Below are 17,500 nucleotides of genomic sequence, written 5' to 3'. Positions count from 1 at the left end.
TGTGGGTGTGGGTGTGTGTGAGCGTGCGTGCGTGCGTATAATGGAGAAGTAGATTATTACCAGTGCCAGAAAGTCTGCTCTTCAATTTTTCCCTTAGATCTTGCCAGTTCTCTTCTCTCTCACATTTAACTAGCTTATTCACCTAGCACTTCATCTGGCTTCTTTTAGCAATTATTGTAGCACGCATAAGTGCTAACAGCACTAAACGTCCTATAAGGAAACAGCTCCAGTACTTATTAATCATGACCATCCCTCTTGGCATGTCTAAAAGTCAGTTCTCAGTGCTTTCTCCTATTAACCTGGTGAACTTTGGCATTCTGAGGCAGTGTAGCAACTGCTTCATGTACACAGACAACCCTCTCCTCTTACCTCCCAATACTCAGACTTGTGAGAGGTGCACTTGTATATCCAAACTGCAAGACATGCACTCTCCAGCCAAGACTGGAATTGCTGGTCAAGAGGAGAAGGTCAACACCTGCACCACACCACATGGAACACATAGTCCTCCAGAACACCCACCATCGCAGCTCTCACATAAAAACACAAACCACACACCCACCTTCGCGGAGGCTCTCAATAGAAATCTGCCCAAACAATAGAGATGTCTAAATCAGAAACACACTCGACCACCACAACACAGCACAAATCACAAGGCACATAGCTCACCTACACAGTGTGCCCCTCAATCTAAGCCCCTAAGGTAAAGCAGCTTGCCCAATACACTAATCATAGGTGACTCAATAGTGAGGCAAACTGATGTCCCACTCACTAGGTTGAATAAGGAGACGGTAATAGTCAGCTGTCCGTCGGGTGCCAAGATCCGGCACATAACACATGCACTCAGGCCACTCCACACACTTCTGCCATTAACAAACTCTACAACAGAAGGAAGAAACTGTTTCAGAAAAAGGTGAAGTCCCAAGACTGGAAAAAACTTCCTTATTAGCCTCAACAAAAAGTTGAGATCCCTCATCAAAACCTCTAAAGCTAGCTATGAAGGCAGAATTGCGGCAAACACTAAAAACAACCACAAAGCCTTCTACAGTTATATCAAGAATCTCCATGGCAATACCCAGATTTGCTCTGAGTTACTGCACAATGGTACCTTCTATACTCAGCCAACAGATATCGTCAACATACTAGCCGACAGATTCAGTGCCAAGTTTACCTCCCCCCAAAGGATCAATGATAATACCGGAAGAATGCCAGGTACCCAGCATTACTGCAGCACAGGTTAAAGCTGCATTGTCCAAGGCCAAGAATACAGCTTCCATGGGACCCGACAATATCCCTCGCTGTGTTCTACATGAACTACAAAGTGAACTGGCACCACGCCTGCGTGACCTGTTCATTCTCAACCTCACCTCAGGCTTTGTCCCTACAGACTGGTCCACTGCCACAGTAATCTCTCTCCATAAAGAGGGAGTGACTACAGACCCTGGGAATTATCACTCCACTAGCCTGATGAGTCTGATATGTAAGGCTATGGAGCGTATCATCATGGACCTAATTAACAAGGATAGAGGGAAATTCCCAAACTCTGGATCCCACACAATCTGGTTTTGTGAAGGGTAGAGCATGCCTGCTCAACCTGGTTGATTTCTTTGAGTCAGTCATCAGAGCTGTGGATGAGTGCAAGGCAGTTCATACAGCCTACCTCGATCTGGCCAAGGCCTTTGATACCATTCCCCACTCAGGAATTATTGATAGACTCACCAAACTAGGCATCAACCCCTGTATCACAAGGTGGGTTTCAAATTGGCTTACAGATAGAACTCACAGTGTGAAAGTAGCAGACTCCAAGTCAGACTGCCGACCAGTCACGAGTGGAGTCCCACAGGGAAAGGTCCTGGGTCCTCTCCTGTTTGGCATCTACTTCTCAGAAGTCCCGGACAACACAGAGGGACTCTAGCTGACCAAGTTCACCGATGATTGCAAGCTGGGAGCCATTAACTCCCCAAGTGATGTAGACATCCTACAGAAAGGCCTCACTGAGACCAACGACTGGTGTCGAAACCATGGCCTTAAGAGTAATGTCAAAAAATGCGTTGTCATTCCCTTTGGGAAAAACTCAGTTCCCACTAATTACCACATTGATGGTAGCCCACTGAACACTTAAGGAGTTATAAGAGATCTGGGGACACAGGTTGACAGCAACCTCTCCTTCGACCACCACATTGCCACTGTGGTCAGAAAGTCTTTCTGTGTGGCACATCTCATTACCAAGGGTTTTGCATCCAGGATGAAAAAGGTCATCATCTCTCCCTACTCTTCCCTCATTAGACCAGTCATCAAGTATAATGCCCCATTTGGCATGTACCTCACTAAACACCTGCAACAGCTGGAAAGATGACAAAAGTACCTCATGAAGAGGAACCTAGGCCTTAAACACATGCCCTACATGGACAGACTAAAAAAACTCCAGCTTTTCTCTGTCTCATATCATCTATTAAAAGGCGATCTCTACTTGAATTACAAAGCCATGTCTGACCCAGCTCTTAGAAATGCTACATCTAAAGAAATCCCAATCCCTCCACACCACATACTCCAGAGACCTCAACCTCATTACCACAATCAACAGAACATGCTGGAGGGACAGGTTCATAACCCAGAGACTGCCCATGCTATGGAATAGACTTCCTATACATGTCAAGCAGAGCACCTCCCTGGCCCTTTTCAAGAGGAATCTTGATGAGTGGATGGGAAATAGAAAGTTCACCCCGGGGATCACTCCAGTGACTCTAGAAGTACCGGGAACTAATAGTAGCATGATGCCAGGGCACTTCTATGGGCTAGGCTTGTAAAGGTTCCAGGGCCATTGGCCTTGTACAAACCTATGAACCTATATGCCTGTGAGTGTACTTCATACCCTTTAAAGAAAAACAAATCAAAATGGAAATTTTGTGTAACTATGTGTGTCTTCACATAAACACACACACACATATATATCTGTGTGTTTGTGTGTATGTATCTTCAAAAGTATGTGCAGTATGTATAATACTATATGTGGAATGCAGTACTGCATTTAAATGCACATGTCTGACTGTGTGTGTGTGTGTGTGTGTGTGTGTGTGTGTGTGTGTGTGTGTGTGTGTGTGTGTGTGTGTGTGTGTGTGTGTGTGCATTTAAACACAGTTAAGTATTTCTGATTTCCTTTTGTTAATGTTTTTAATGGAACAGCACATAGTAAACGTACGTTAAAGTAAATTCAGCTGTATATTATGGTTGCCATCAATTATCACCTTTCCTTTGTGGACTACAAAATGCACATTCATTCATTTATTTGTTTGTTTGCTTATGTATTTATATGTGTTTATCGGGAAATTCCGACTGGATGCAGGTAGTTTTTTAGCGGATGCCCGGGGAGAAAAGCTCCACATCATGTACATGATACATAGAGATGCAAAGTTGCAGCAGTAGTAAATAACATTACAGGTTGTTGGCTTTAATACAATAACAAGATATTGATTATCAACAGTATATACAGTAAATGTTGCTAGTTAAGATAGTTTCGTGTTTATAATATTAGTAACAAAGTTGTCAGATAAGATTTTAAATTATGTAAAGGCAGCTAGCTAATTCTGACTGTGGTTAGTAGTCGCGGTAATCTAGTTGGGTTAAGAGTCTAGGTGGGGGGGTAATGGTGGGGGTGTTAGTCTGGATTAGAACAAGGACAAAGCCAGTGCAAATTTAAGTGGAATTTGAGTGCAGTCTTGAAAAGGCTGCTGGAAGGTACAGTAGTAATAGAGGATGGAAGATTGTTCCAAAGTTTAGATATGGTACATGAAAATATGGCTTCTCCTGATCAGTTTTTGGGTTTGATAACAGTGAGTTTATTTTTGTTGCTTGATCTAAGGGCCTAGTGGAGTGATAGGGTTGGAGAGGGATTTGAAGGGAAGGGATGTTAGGGGGGTGGTTAATAAGTTTATGAGCGAGGGTGAGTTGAATAAAGTGAAGAAGTTGTGGGAGTTCTAACCAGTTTAGTTCTTTAAGGGAGATACAGTGATGGCTGCGGTAGGAGGTTCCAGTGGCAAATTTAGCAATTTTGTTGTAACAAGCATCCAGCTTGTGTATGTCTGTCTGTCTGTCTAAGGTTTGTAAGTATGGAGGATGCATAGAGTAGGGTGAAGATTAGCTGGGAATTGGCTATGGACATTCTATCCACCTTGGTTAGGAATTGGCCCCTTCGATATAATGCACCAAGTTTCTTGTGAACTTTTTTTATTGCAAGAGATATGGGGTGTCAAATCTAAGTTTGTTGTCTATTTCCACACCGAGTAATTTTGTGTGTTCTGATGGAGAGATGATGGTATTGTCTTTGGCGAGAATGTTGAAGTGGGGGGTGTTTTGGTTGGCTTTGGAAGGTTGGAACAGGAGAAGTTTTGTCTTACTTGGGTTGAGTAGGAGCTGAGCATTGGATAGCCAGCTTTCTGGCTATCCAAAAAAAAAAAAAATGTATCTGCTTTTACTGTATTTGTGTTTCTTCCTACTTTATTTTGCTTTTGCGTCATCTTAAAAGTACTCGGTTGTATTTATTACTTCTTGGTGTAACTCATTCTAAGCCTTTTAGTTTAAGCACTTGGGCTTCAGACCAGTTTTACATTAAGAAGGTTTGTGGTCTGCACTGTAGTGGCAGGACAGGTAGCTTACATCCTTCTAAGTTGTGAACTGCTGATTGAGGGCTCAGTGTCAGTTATTCTAAAAGTGTATTAATTCTGGTTTAAGCACTTGGGCTTCAGGCCAGTTATTTTACATTAAAAGGGTTCGTGGTCTGCACTCTTGTGGGAGGAGAGGCTGGACTCTGCCCTTCTGAGCTGGGAATTTCTGGTTAAAGGCTTATAGTGCCTGCATATTTGAACTGCTTCTTACTGAAATTGGTACACCTTGTTTGCTGTAGCGTAGACTAGATCCAGGCCTGCTGAATTTAGCTTTGTTTGTATAACTTGAGCACTAATCCAGGCATTCTTCAAAGTATTCAATTGTATTTATGGTAGTAACTTGATTAAAGTGTAGCTATAATTCTAAGTCTTTTGGATTAAGCATTTGGGCTTCAGACCAGTTGTTTTACATTGGGAAGGTTTGTGGCCTGCACTGTGGTGGCAGGACAGGTAGCTTACATCCTTCTAAGTTGGGAACTGCTGATTGAGGGCTCAGTGTCTGTTATTCTAAAAGTGTATTAGTTCTGGTTTAAGCACTTGGGCTTCAGGCCAGTTATTTTACATTAAGAAGGTTCGTGGTCTGCACTCTTGTGGGAGGAGAGGCTAGACTCTGCCCTTCTGAGCTGGGAATTTCTGGTTAAAGGCTTATAGTGCCTGCATATTTCAACTGTTTCTTACTGAAATTGGTACACCTTGTTTGCTGTAGCATAGACTAGATCCAGGCCTGCTGAATCTAGCTCTGTTTGTATGCTTGTTGTTTGCTTATTTCCCTGAAAAGCTAATACCACCTAAAACACGGCTTTTCAGCGCTTCTGTGGATCCCTAGTGATATCTGCATTGCTTACTGTACTCATTTCCTTGTTACACTTAAAAGAAAGTTACTGTTTGTCGTTTTTGCATTTAAGTTACCTGTAACAAATTGCATTTAAGTTACCTGGCACTTGCTCACTAAAGCAATTATATAAGTCAGCACTAAAAAATTAAAAGCACTACACCCTCACAAACTCCCCTTGAGTACCTTGTTCCCCATTGGCCCTTTTTTTTCAATTATAAAGGAATTCCCAATACTATTCTAGCATGTCCAAAGGTCAGTTGTCAATCTTCTCTCCGGTCCAGCTGGTGAATCGGGGAATCTTGAGGCAATGTTACAACTGCCTCATGTACACAGACAACCCTCTCCTCCACCCAACAAATTCCAACACATGTGAGAGATGCATCCATATAGCCAAACTGGAGGCTAAGCTCTCTCAACTCAGTACTGGCGTAACCAGTCAGGAGGAGAAGGAAACCACACTCACTACAATTCCAGTCTCACATAGACCTACCACGACAGCAAACCAAACACATAAACACACAAAAACATACTCGGAGGCTCTAAATAAAAATCTGCCTAAGCAGCAGAGACCTCCAAAGCAGACACCCAAGCAACCGCTACCCCAAAACAAAACACGTGCAGCACATAGCTCACAAAGCCAGTGTGCCGAACAGTCACAGCCCTTAAGGCTAAACAACACACTTGATACACTTGTAATAGGTGACTATCGTCAGGCACACTGACGTCCCGCTCACCAGGCTGAACAAGGAGAAGGTCACGATGAGCTGCCTGTCGGGCGCTAGGATCCGCCACATAAAACAAGCACTCAGGTCACTCCAAGGCAAGTACAAATATGACTCAGTCATTGTCCATGCTGGTGTGAATGACCTGAGACGTACCTCCCTGGTCTACATGAAAAGAGACATAGAGGAGCTCTCTGAACATGTGGCCCAGGCCGGTATGACCCTGACCTTGAGTAGCATCTTACCGTCACCAAGATTGATGCCACAATATGAAGACAAGATGATCAATTTCAACAATTGGCTTAAGTATTGGTGTCATTCAAAGGGGATCCAATGCCTGTCAGCCTGGGATGACATGCTCGACAAGCCACGATGCTTTGCTAGGGACGGCTTGCACCTGTCACCCCTGGGCTTTCGGATATTGGCAAAGGCTCTTGCTACCCCCATAGTGCCTTTTTTAGGCAAGGCTCAAAAGACAAACCCACCTCCATAGGTATCACAAGGGATAAGAAACTAAGAGTAATGCTACTCAATGCCATAAGTCTAAACCTCAAGATGCATGCACTCGAAACTCTCCTTAGCATGGAGAACATCGATATCTGTGCAGTAACAGAAACCTGGTTCAAGGCTCCCGAGAGCACCCCAGCACTACCAGGTTATACCTCATACCATGCTTTTTGGCCCCAAAACTTGAACCGACCCACAAAAGGAGGGAGAGTATCAATATTCGTCAAAGATACCCACACCTCCAGGTTGGTGGCACAGCACGAAGCATCAGAGACTATCCATGTGCAACTAACAGTGGGTAAAACTGCCTTCCAGTTTATAGCCTGCTACAGACCACCCTCCCTAACCCAGGAACTCCACTCGGCCTTCCTGAGAACACTGGAAAATATGAAGGTCTCTCCAAACACCATTATATTGGGTGACTTCAACTACCCAAACATAGATTGGGAGCATTACTCTAGCTCCAACACCCTAGCCCAAAGGTTCCTAGAATTTATAAACTCAAATGCTATGGAACAACTTGTTACCACTCCCACAAGAGGGGAAAACATACTGGACCTGATCATCACCAACATGGGGACTCTATGCTCCAGACCAGAAGTGTATCCCTCACTGGTAAGATCAGACCATAAACTAATCTCACTGGATATTCACATCCCGACCCCACCCCGTGCCCAGAAAACCACAGTGAAAAACTTCTCTAAAGCAAATTTCACACTCCTCAAAACCGAGGTGGAATCCTTCAAAGTCCCCGAGCCTGTGGAAAATACGGCCCAGACCACAGAATCCTTTATAAACGCATTCTATGAACACCTTCAGGAATGCATGGATCATGCGATCCCAAATAAAACCAAGACCCAATCCTCCAAAGGCAGACGTCCTGTCTGGTGGACCCCAGCCATAAACAAACTATACAATAGAAGGAGGAAGCTACTAAATGATAGAGCAAAATTCCAAAAAGGGAAGGCATCTCTGATCAGTATTAGCAAAAAACTACGGGCACTCATAAAATTGTCTAAGGCCAGCTTCGAGAGAAAAATTGCACAGGACACTAAGGATAATCACAAGGCTTTCTTTAGTTATGTTAGGAACCTGGGTGGTAATTCCCAGATATGCTCAGAATTAGTCCAAAAATGACAAAAAATACACCAAACCCACAGACATTGCCAACATCCTAGCTGCAGGTTCAGCGCAAACTCTCCCCCCCACACCAAAAGGGCAAATATCTATCCCAGCAGAGTGCTGCCCCCCTGACATCTCAGGTGCTCAGGTAAGAGCCGCCCTCTCCAAAGCAAAAAACACAGCATCAGTGGGACCAGATGGTGTCCCGGGCTGCATCCTACATGAACTCCAAGAAGAGCTAAACCCAAACATAAAACTACTGTTCAATCTCAGCCTTACTACAGGATATGTACCCAAAGAGTGGCGTAAAGCAACTCTGGTCCCTCTCCACAAAGGTGGTGCCGCAATAGATCCTGGAAACTATCGTCCCATAAGCCTGACTAGCTTGGTCTGCAAAGCTATGGAAAGGATCATCATGGACCTCATAAATAAAGATATTGGGGACCTACAGACACTGGATCCTACCCAGTTTGGCTTTGTTAAGGGCAGATCCTGCCTCTTAAACCTGGTTGATTTCTTTGAAACAGTCACCAAGACCATTGACGAGGGAAAGGTGGTCCACACAGCCTACCTGGACCTCGCAAAAGCCTTCGATACAATACCCCACTCGGGCATTATAGATAAGCTCACCAGCTTAAATATAAGCCCCTATGTCACTAGATGGGTTGCAAACTGGCTCAAGGACAGAACCCACATGGTTAGAATTGCTGGAGCCATGTCAGACTCCAAACCAGTTACAAGTGGCATCCCACAAGGCTCAGTCCTGGGACCTCTCTTGTTTAGTATATATTTCTCGGAGGTACAGGCCAACACGGAAGGACTGTGGCTGACCAAGTTCACAGATGACTGCAAACTGGGTGCCATAATCGACTCTCCAGCCGACACAAGCATTCTCCAAAAGGGCCTTATAGAAACAGACAACTGGTGCCAGAGCCATGGCCTCAAGCTAAATGCCAAAAAGTGTATAGTCATCCCCTTTGGCAAAAACAAAGTGCCCACAAATTACCACATAGGTGGTAATCCATTAAATACCGAAGAAGTAATTAGGGACCTGGGGACCCAAGTTGATAGCAATCTCTTATTTGTCAACCACGTGGCCAAAGTGGTTAGAAAAACATTTTATATAGCCCACCTAATCATGAAGGGATTCACATCTAGATCAGGGGAGGTCATCGTGCCTCTTTACTCATCCATCATCAGGCCCATAATTGAGTACAATGCCCCTTTTGGGATTACCTTACCAGACACCTGCAGCAACTGGAAAGACCCCAAAGATACCTCACCAAGAGGATCAAAGGGCTGAAACAGATGCCATATGCTGCCCAGTTAAAGAAACTCCAGCTCTACTCAGTGGCATACCGCCTGTTCAGAGGTGATCTGTGCCTGACGTATAAAGCCATGTCCAACCCGGAATTAATGGACATGCTGCACCTCAGAAAATCCAAATTCCATAGAGCTACACGCTCGAGAGACTTGAACCTCAGCACTGAAATAAATAGGATATGCTGGAGGGACAGATTCATAACCCAGAGGCTCCCTTCACTCTGGAATAAAATCCCAGTCTAGGTTAGGCAGAGTCCCTCATTGACTCTCTTCAAGAGGAATCTTGATGAGTGGATGGGAGATCATAGGTTTACCCCGGGTATCACTTCTGTGTCACTGTTAGACAGAGGCACAGTATACTAACCTCAAAAAAGGGCATAGCAAAATTAATTTAAAATGGGTGGCGAAAGCCAAACACATTCTGGCTAGGCTTATAAATGCCCTAGGGCAGATAGCATAGTATGAACCTATGAACCTACAGAAGAGAATGATTCCTGTGTGATTTGTTGTAGTTCTGGTAGAACGGAGGCAGAGCAGATGAGAGTAGAGTCATCTGTGTACTGTATAAGTGATGCTTGTGTGGTGGCAGTATGTAGGTTGTTAGTGAAAAGTGAGAATAGCAGAGGGCCAAAGGTAGACCCTTGGGGAACTCCGAGAGTAACTGGGAGGTGAGGTGATAGGTTATCTTCCTAGATTACTGATTTTGCTGGTGGCCATGTAGATAGCTGTGGAACCAGTTGCAGGCTGATTGTGAGAAGGAAAGGTTGGGGAGAGCAGAGAGTAGTAGCTCATGAGACACCATGTCAAAGGCCTTTGAGAGATCTAGAAATATGGCAGTAGAGAAGAGGCCATTGTTTTTGTGATGAAGTATAGTGTTGGTGAAGGAGAGCAGGGCAGAGGTAGTGCTGTGATATGGCCTGAAAACATGTTGGGTTTTGGAGAGGAGATTATTAGCTAGGCGGTAGTTGGAGACCTGGGTGTTTACATTTTTCAAGTATCTTGGAGAGAGGGGAGAGGATAGCAGTAGGGCGTTAATTGGAGAGGTCAGTAGAGGGGGTGCCTCTGTGGAGAAGAATGATGTGGGATATTTTCTATATCGAGGGAACATAGCCTTCTGTTATGGAACGGTTGATTAGAACTGAAATTGGGTAGGCTAGTGTATCAGCTGCAATTTTCAAGTATTCAGATGGGAGGTTGTCAGCTGCAAGTTTGGTGGGTTTAAGTTTTGACAATAGTCTTTTTATGTTGGAGGTAGGTACTGAGGTGAAGAAGAAAAGTGGAGTAGGGGTTTTAGGGTTAGGAGTTGGGGGGCTGTTGTAGGGAAGTGTTGTTTGTTTAGAGACGTTATAGTTTCAGTAAAGTGTTTGTTGAAGGATTCAGCAATATTGCTGGAGGAGGGGGGAATGGATGGCTGGGGGGTATCAACCTTCCCTGGGTGGAGGATAGTGTTAATAGTGGACTAGAGATGCTTAGGGTTGTGGTTGGTAGAGTTTAGAGTGGATTTATAGTAGAGGGATTTGTCTAATGTTTGCTTTTTGGCTTTATTGCGCAGTTCAAGGAATAATTGTCAATCTGAGTTATTTTTTTTAGTTGCCAGTGCACCCAGCCCTTATCTCTGGATTTCATTAGGGTTCTGGTGGGCTTTTGTAACCATGGGGCACGCCTAGATCTGACTTTGGCATTTCTTACAGGAGCATGGGTGTTTAGGATGGAGAGGAAAGTACTGTTGAAGTGGACAGCCTCATCTAGGTTGAGGTATTTTAGTGGTGACCAGTTAATTTTTTGCAGGGAGGAGATGAAGGAGTTGGGGTTGAAGTTGGACTTGTTCCGTATTTGCCTGTGGATAATTGGCTTGAGACTGTTTGTGTGGTGCCGAATTAGGAAAGTAGGGGAGTGGTCAATAAGACTGTCAGGTAACCAGCCTGCTAGGTAAGAGTGAGGAGCTTTGTTGACTAGGATCCAGTCAAGTAAGGTATGATTGTTAGGGTTTTTGTTGATTCAGGTAGGGGATTGAATGAGTTGAGTGAACCCATGGAGATTAAGGTGAATGGTTGGGAGATTATTACAGGATAGCCAGTAGAGATAGAGTAGCCCTGCTCAAAAGATTTTCTAGGGGTGTAATATTTTGCCCTGGTGGGAAATAGCATCCTATGATATTGATTGTTTTGTTTGGGTTTAGTTTGAGATTGGCATAAAGGATTTCTTCATTGTTGTGGTGAGGGGCAGATGTGCACTGTCATGCACTCTGACAATGTAAGGACTGACTCAAAGTCAGTGGGGATCTCTTACAGTGGATCTGTGTGTTCCAGGTATGCATCACCCTCTGGAAGGATGTCACAAAAAAAATCATAAAAGACATTTTTATGAACATTATTAGTGCTTCTAGTTGATAGGGTTGCCACTTGTCTCTCTTTCTGCAGTTCTGTCCTGTGTGTGGGGGGAGGGGGTTGAAAAAGGTAAATGTGTTGATACTTTACAAAAAAACTATTTTCTGTTTTCTAAATGTCACAGAAATCTTTGATGCTACATTTAAGTTATCTTAACTTATAAACTATTATAAATGACCAACATTTAAAGTTTAGCATTTCAGTATTGTGATACTACTTGTAGAAATTTGTCAGAAGAGGTGACATCTGCCTTTAAACCCTTGACTGATCTAATTGCTTTGTTTATTATGAAAGAGGAGTGTTAAGTTCTCCTCCTCCCTGCAGTAAAACAGTGGAAAACACTTCCACAGCTTTCTGTTTTTTTTTATATCAGCTGCTGTGTTCCTGGCATTAGCAGGATTAATTACCCATCTAAGATTGACAGCCATACCTGACAGGGTAAACTACAGATTTATCTGTGTCTATGATATGTCATACAAATTTCTCTGCAAAGTAAGTGAGAAGTTAAGCAGTGGGCTGTCCCTTCCTTTGATTCCAGTGCAAGGAAATGAATGTTTTAAAAAGTACAGACATGTTTCTGATACCTACACAATAATGGAACTATATTTTAGGGGAAAAAGAAACCTAAGGATTGAGTTAAACTGTAGGGGAGGGTGGAGTTTTCCTTTAATGGACTGCCAGATGCATTTTCAATAAATATGAGTTTCAAAAGAAGAAAAATTCTGCTGTTGCTCACGCTGTCTGTTTTTAATGTGAGAATATTTTGTTTTGTTTAGTAAATGTGTTTTTTATGTGAGAATATTTTGTTTTGTTTAGTAAATGGTTCATAGGTTCATACTAGTCTATCTGCCCTAGGGCGTTTATAAGCCTAGCCAGAATGTGTTTGGCTTTCGCCACCCATTCTAAATTTATTTTGCTATGGTTGTCAGAGTTTTTATTGAAAAACATTTAATGAAACTTTAAATTGAATCAAAACCTCTGTGATCATTGTGAAAGAAAAGAAGGAAAAAGGTATGCAGACTGACAAGTTTCAACAATGTTTTATGGTAACTGGAGAGAGACAGCCAAGTGATGGGCTATTGGTATGGCTGTAGGTTGGGGTGTGATCTGGTCTTTTCTCTGCCTAGGGCCCCATTTGACCGTGATCTAGCTCTGGTTATTACAAGTAAATCATTTTGTTACAGTATTTTAGCATTTTATCATCTGTGTAACATAAAATCATCTTTTAAGCATATTCAGTGATCTGCACAATGAGGTATCTGTATAAATTCATAAAACTGTACTCTTCCATGTTAAATGATTACAAGATATTTTGCTAATATGCATAAAAAGTTATTTAAAAGGTGAATGTCAGTCTTGTCTTATCTTGTGCTTACTGAAGTTGCCAAATGCAGCTCTGTGTTGGTGCCTAATAGAAATAAAAGTCTAAGCAGCTTCTGCATGTTGAAACCAGTCTGATTAGTTGCTTCTTTAGTGTCTTGTAAAAACAAAGTCTGATTAGTACACATAAACTTAGCAGACTATTAATCTTTTAAACTTTGTGCAGTACTATTGAAATAACTTATTATAACAGACGACACATACAATACTGTATAGTTTACAGAGTTTACTGTCTCAGAATTACACATTTTAAACAATACGGATGATGCTCTCCAGTACTCAGATCTAACAAGAAATCGGATCTAAACTCATACACTTTTAATGTCCTTTTTTATATCCTTTCTCGTGCTATTCGGATCTTATCTATGAGAACAGCCTATTGTTATTTAATACCTTTGGAATTTGCAGTCTGCTACTTTGGTATCTTCTGTTGTCATACAGTCTGTTCTGTTTCAAGGAGAATAACTTTAGGAAGTCTTTTTTACTGTCAATGTTTCCATATGAAAGCAGTTTTCCCATACTCCCTGCACCTGTGTCTCCGGAAATGTCTTATCTGTAATTTTCCTTTAAGCTTTTACCAAACACTGAACATTTAGCTGAATGCCTTTTTAAGAGGTTATCCTTATCAGCATTTTTCTCAAGCTCTACCAGACCTTCATGTTACATTTACAGATGAATGCAATTATTTGTATTTGATTTTTAGCTGAGAACCATTTAACCCTTTAATATATGTATGCTAGCAAACAGAAATGTTTATCTTAACTGACTATAGTTTCCTATATATATTATAGCAAACAGAAGTGTATATGCATCTAACTAGAAAACAGAAGTGTGCATGCATTTATAAATCTCTCTCTCTCTACAGTTCTCTTTATTTTGTTTTAAAACACTGCTATGCATTTTTGGTATTATGATTTATGTGAAACATATTAGGAAACAAAACCTTTAGTTTTCTTTTGATGCAGCAAGTTAAAACACAGTTTCATATGGTTAACACAATGATAACCATTACTACTAAAATTGGATGAATTATCCAATTTAACAACTTTTTTCTTTTGAAGACCATTTTGTAAAAATGCTTTATCAGTTATGAGCTGTATTTTGCAATTGCTGAATATGACTCTATACACTGATGCGTTGTACAGCGATTTTAGTGAAAATACTGACAATGCTTATGGATTTTATTGCAAAGGCATTGCAGCCTTGTTTCTTGAATAAACACATATGTCATAAATGTCAAGCTTTGACTTGTTACTGTACATACAAATGAACTGAGGAGTAATTTTTGTGAACAGTTTAAACTTGACGGCAGAATTGACCATTTACACAGAAAACATGGTTTATACACTGAAGAATGCTGTTTACATATTAAACCATTTTACTGTACAGCATACGCTTGCTTGTACAGAATGATTTTGCATTTATACATACATGGGCTATAATGTGATTGCGGTGGTGGTGCTGTGGTAGCGTTGTCGCCTCACAGTTAGACGTTGCCCATTCGATTCTCAGAGCGTCTTCTGTGTGGCGACATGCGTGAACGGGCGTTCCTTTGTTGCAGGTTGTGCGTTAGGCCCGGCAAGCCAGCACGTAAAATTCTACTGCCAATCATTAGCGGACCGGAGTTCCGCTGTGGCGACCCCTAACCAGGAAAAGCCGAAAGACACAAATAAACATACATGGGCTATAATGTACACTCAGTCCAGTTTACAGACTTAGTATTAAACAGAAGTCTGCTAATTAATCATTACTGAAACATTAAAATGTATTTCTGGCATTTTTGTCTCACTACTGTTGATAGTACCCTAATTGATGCAGACTGCACCCTTCTGCGGTACTGTTTACACAGTCAGTGTAGAACTGAAAGAGTGCTCTTCCCTCTGTGTTCAGCTACAGGCTAGGCTCAGCATTGAAAAGTTATTTAAAAGATGAATGACAGTTTTGTCTTATCTTGTACTTACTGTACCAGACCCTAATGTTACATTTACAGATAAATGCCATTTTTATTTGATTTTTAGCTGAGAACAGTTTAACTCTTTAATATATGTATGATAGCAAACAAAAATGTTTATGCATCTGACTATAGTTTCCTATATATATTATAGCAAACAGAAGTGTATATGCATCGAACTAGAAAACAGAAGTGTACATGCATTTATAAATCTCTAAATATATATATATATATATATATATATATATATATATATATATATATCTAAATACATGTAAGATTATTGGGAATGTTTGTCTTTCTGGGTCCCTTCTATCTTCTGCAAAAGGGGTCTGACAAGTAGGACTTAACTTTATCAACAGAATGTAATAAACGGTAAATGAATTTTAGCATCTTGGAGTTTGTATGTTCTTATTCTTTGGATATTAAGGTTTCTTTCTATCACCAAAAACAATTCTGGTAGATTTGAAACTCCATTCTATCTGTCTGTCTGCATATCTATATGTCTGTCTATCTATCATTAAGGGTTTATGTAGGGCCTATTCACTTACCCAGTTAAGTAATACCTAAGAATAAATCACAACAAATAGCATAACCCACACTATTCTTTTTCTCTCTCCATCAGCAGGACAAATGGCTTGCAGTGGTATTTCCACATGTTTTTCCATCCCATCTGTTTTTGTTTTATCTGCTAGTGCACTGTTTGCCAAATACATAGGTTCATAGATCAGTACTAGGCTAGCTGCCCTTGTAGGCCATTATAAGCTTAGCCAGTTACCCCATGTAAGAATCAAACCCTGCACTTTTTGTCTATAAGGTAAATACCTTAACCATTATGCCAACTTCTCACCCTTAGACCAACCTTGCACATCGTGTACTAGAACCCTGTAGCATCTGCACTCCACCTCTACACTTAACATCTGCTGCCACGATATGAGCATCTGCTGCCATGGGAAGATATTCTTTGTCTCTAAATTCATATATGGTCAGTCTGCCTTTGCTATTTCCTGATCTGCATTACTTCTGTCTTCTCCTTCATTTAAATGTATGTCACAGTAATTTATTTACTGTTCTCTTCTGTGATATTATTGTGCGTTTTAGTCCAGGTGAATGACCAATATGTCATAATCTGTTAATGTCATTCCTCTCACAAAACTGCACCTTGCATAATATGTATGGCTTTCAAGTACGTAACAAAGTCCAGAAGGTTTAGGATCTTTGCTTGGTATTGTCTGCATATGTTTTTATACCTCAAGCAGATTTCAAAAAATGTTTCTTTAGGTAGACGTTGGAGGTGTGGCAGGAAAAAAGAAAAGAGGTAAATGAGAATATTTGTTCTGGGAGTATAATGAGTTGGCAGATTTTAAAAATCTGTACAGAGTACTCTGTCAAAAATATTTGGTAAGCAAATGCCTGTTACTAAGGAAATGATTCTTTTGAACTGGGACACAGGATCTGAATTGTCTACACAGACTAAGTACTTGCTAAATTTAATTTTGTTGGCTGCCAAAAAATACTAGAAAATGGAATAAAAATCTACACCAACTGTATTTGAAGTATTGAATATTATAAAAGAGATAAAAGAACTGGAAGAGAGATCTTTGTAGAAGGGAAAGAGCAAATAAATAAATGGAAATCGTGGGAACAATACATGCAGAATAATGTTCAGGAGGAGGATTGAGGTTAAAGGAAGGAATTAAGCAAGTTATATAATGTTTACTGATGACCGTTATAAAAAAAAGAAAAGATATATGATGTATAATGTATGCAAATATAAAAAAATGTTAATTTGGTTTGTTTACTTTTCTGTTAATATATTTTTGCATATGTCAAGAGAGAATTTAATAAAGGTGTTTAAAAAAGTGCATCTGGAATTTTCTTCACTGATTATGTGGTAATAATCACTAAACAACAGAAGTAGGAAGGTTTTCTCCCACTTCTTCTTCAGAAAGATGATAGTGCATACGTGTAACCACTTTCTTTAAGAAGCCACTGAACCGTAACGATGAAAGAATTCAAAAAGGAGTGAGATGTGCATAAGGCATTTCTCTCGACTTGCAGACATTGCAAATAGTTGCAAAGGTTCCTAAAAAAATATGTACATTCAGCCACACTTCCGAGCATCCAGTTAGCATAAAATGTGAATATCAACTACTCTTCCTGTTTTCAGTAGGAATATGGGATACTTCTCAGAAAGACGTTTAAAAAACCCAGTGACAAAAATTATGGAAAATATTTTATCAAGGAGGCAGTGTAAAATCTACAGACTTTAATGAAATATATTGCAAAATTCTGCCACACAAAGTCATTTATTTTTGCTTCTGAAAAAGGGAGTGTAAACCTGTCTGGTGGACAGCTGCAGTAAATAAACTCTATAACAAAAGGAAAAAATTGCTGTCCAAGACCAAGAAGGAGTAGGTGCCCAACTGGAAGCAATGTCTCCTTAGCCTGAACAAGCAAATAAGAGCAATAATAAAATCCTCCAAAGCAAACTTTGAGTCCAAATTCGCCACATCTACTAGAGACAATCATAAGACCTTCTTCACATATGTCCACAACCTCAAAGGATGCACCCAGATCTCTTCAGAACTGGTGGTCAAGGACACCACATATAT

The sequence above is a fragment of the Protopterus annectens genome, chromosome 2.part1 (assembly GCF_019279795.1).
Source record: "Protopterus annectens isolate FY-2018-M chromosome 2.part1, PAN1.0, whole genome shotgun sequence".
Taxonomy (NCBI): domain Eukaryota; kingdom Metazoa; phylum Chordata; order Ceratodontiformes; family Protopteridae; genus Protopterus; species Protopterus annectens.
The sequence above is the reverse complement of the archived record's forward strand: the minus strand, read 5'-3'. Positions refer to the sequence as shown.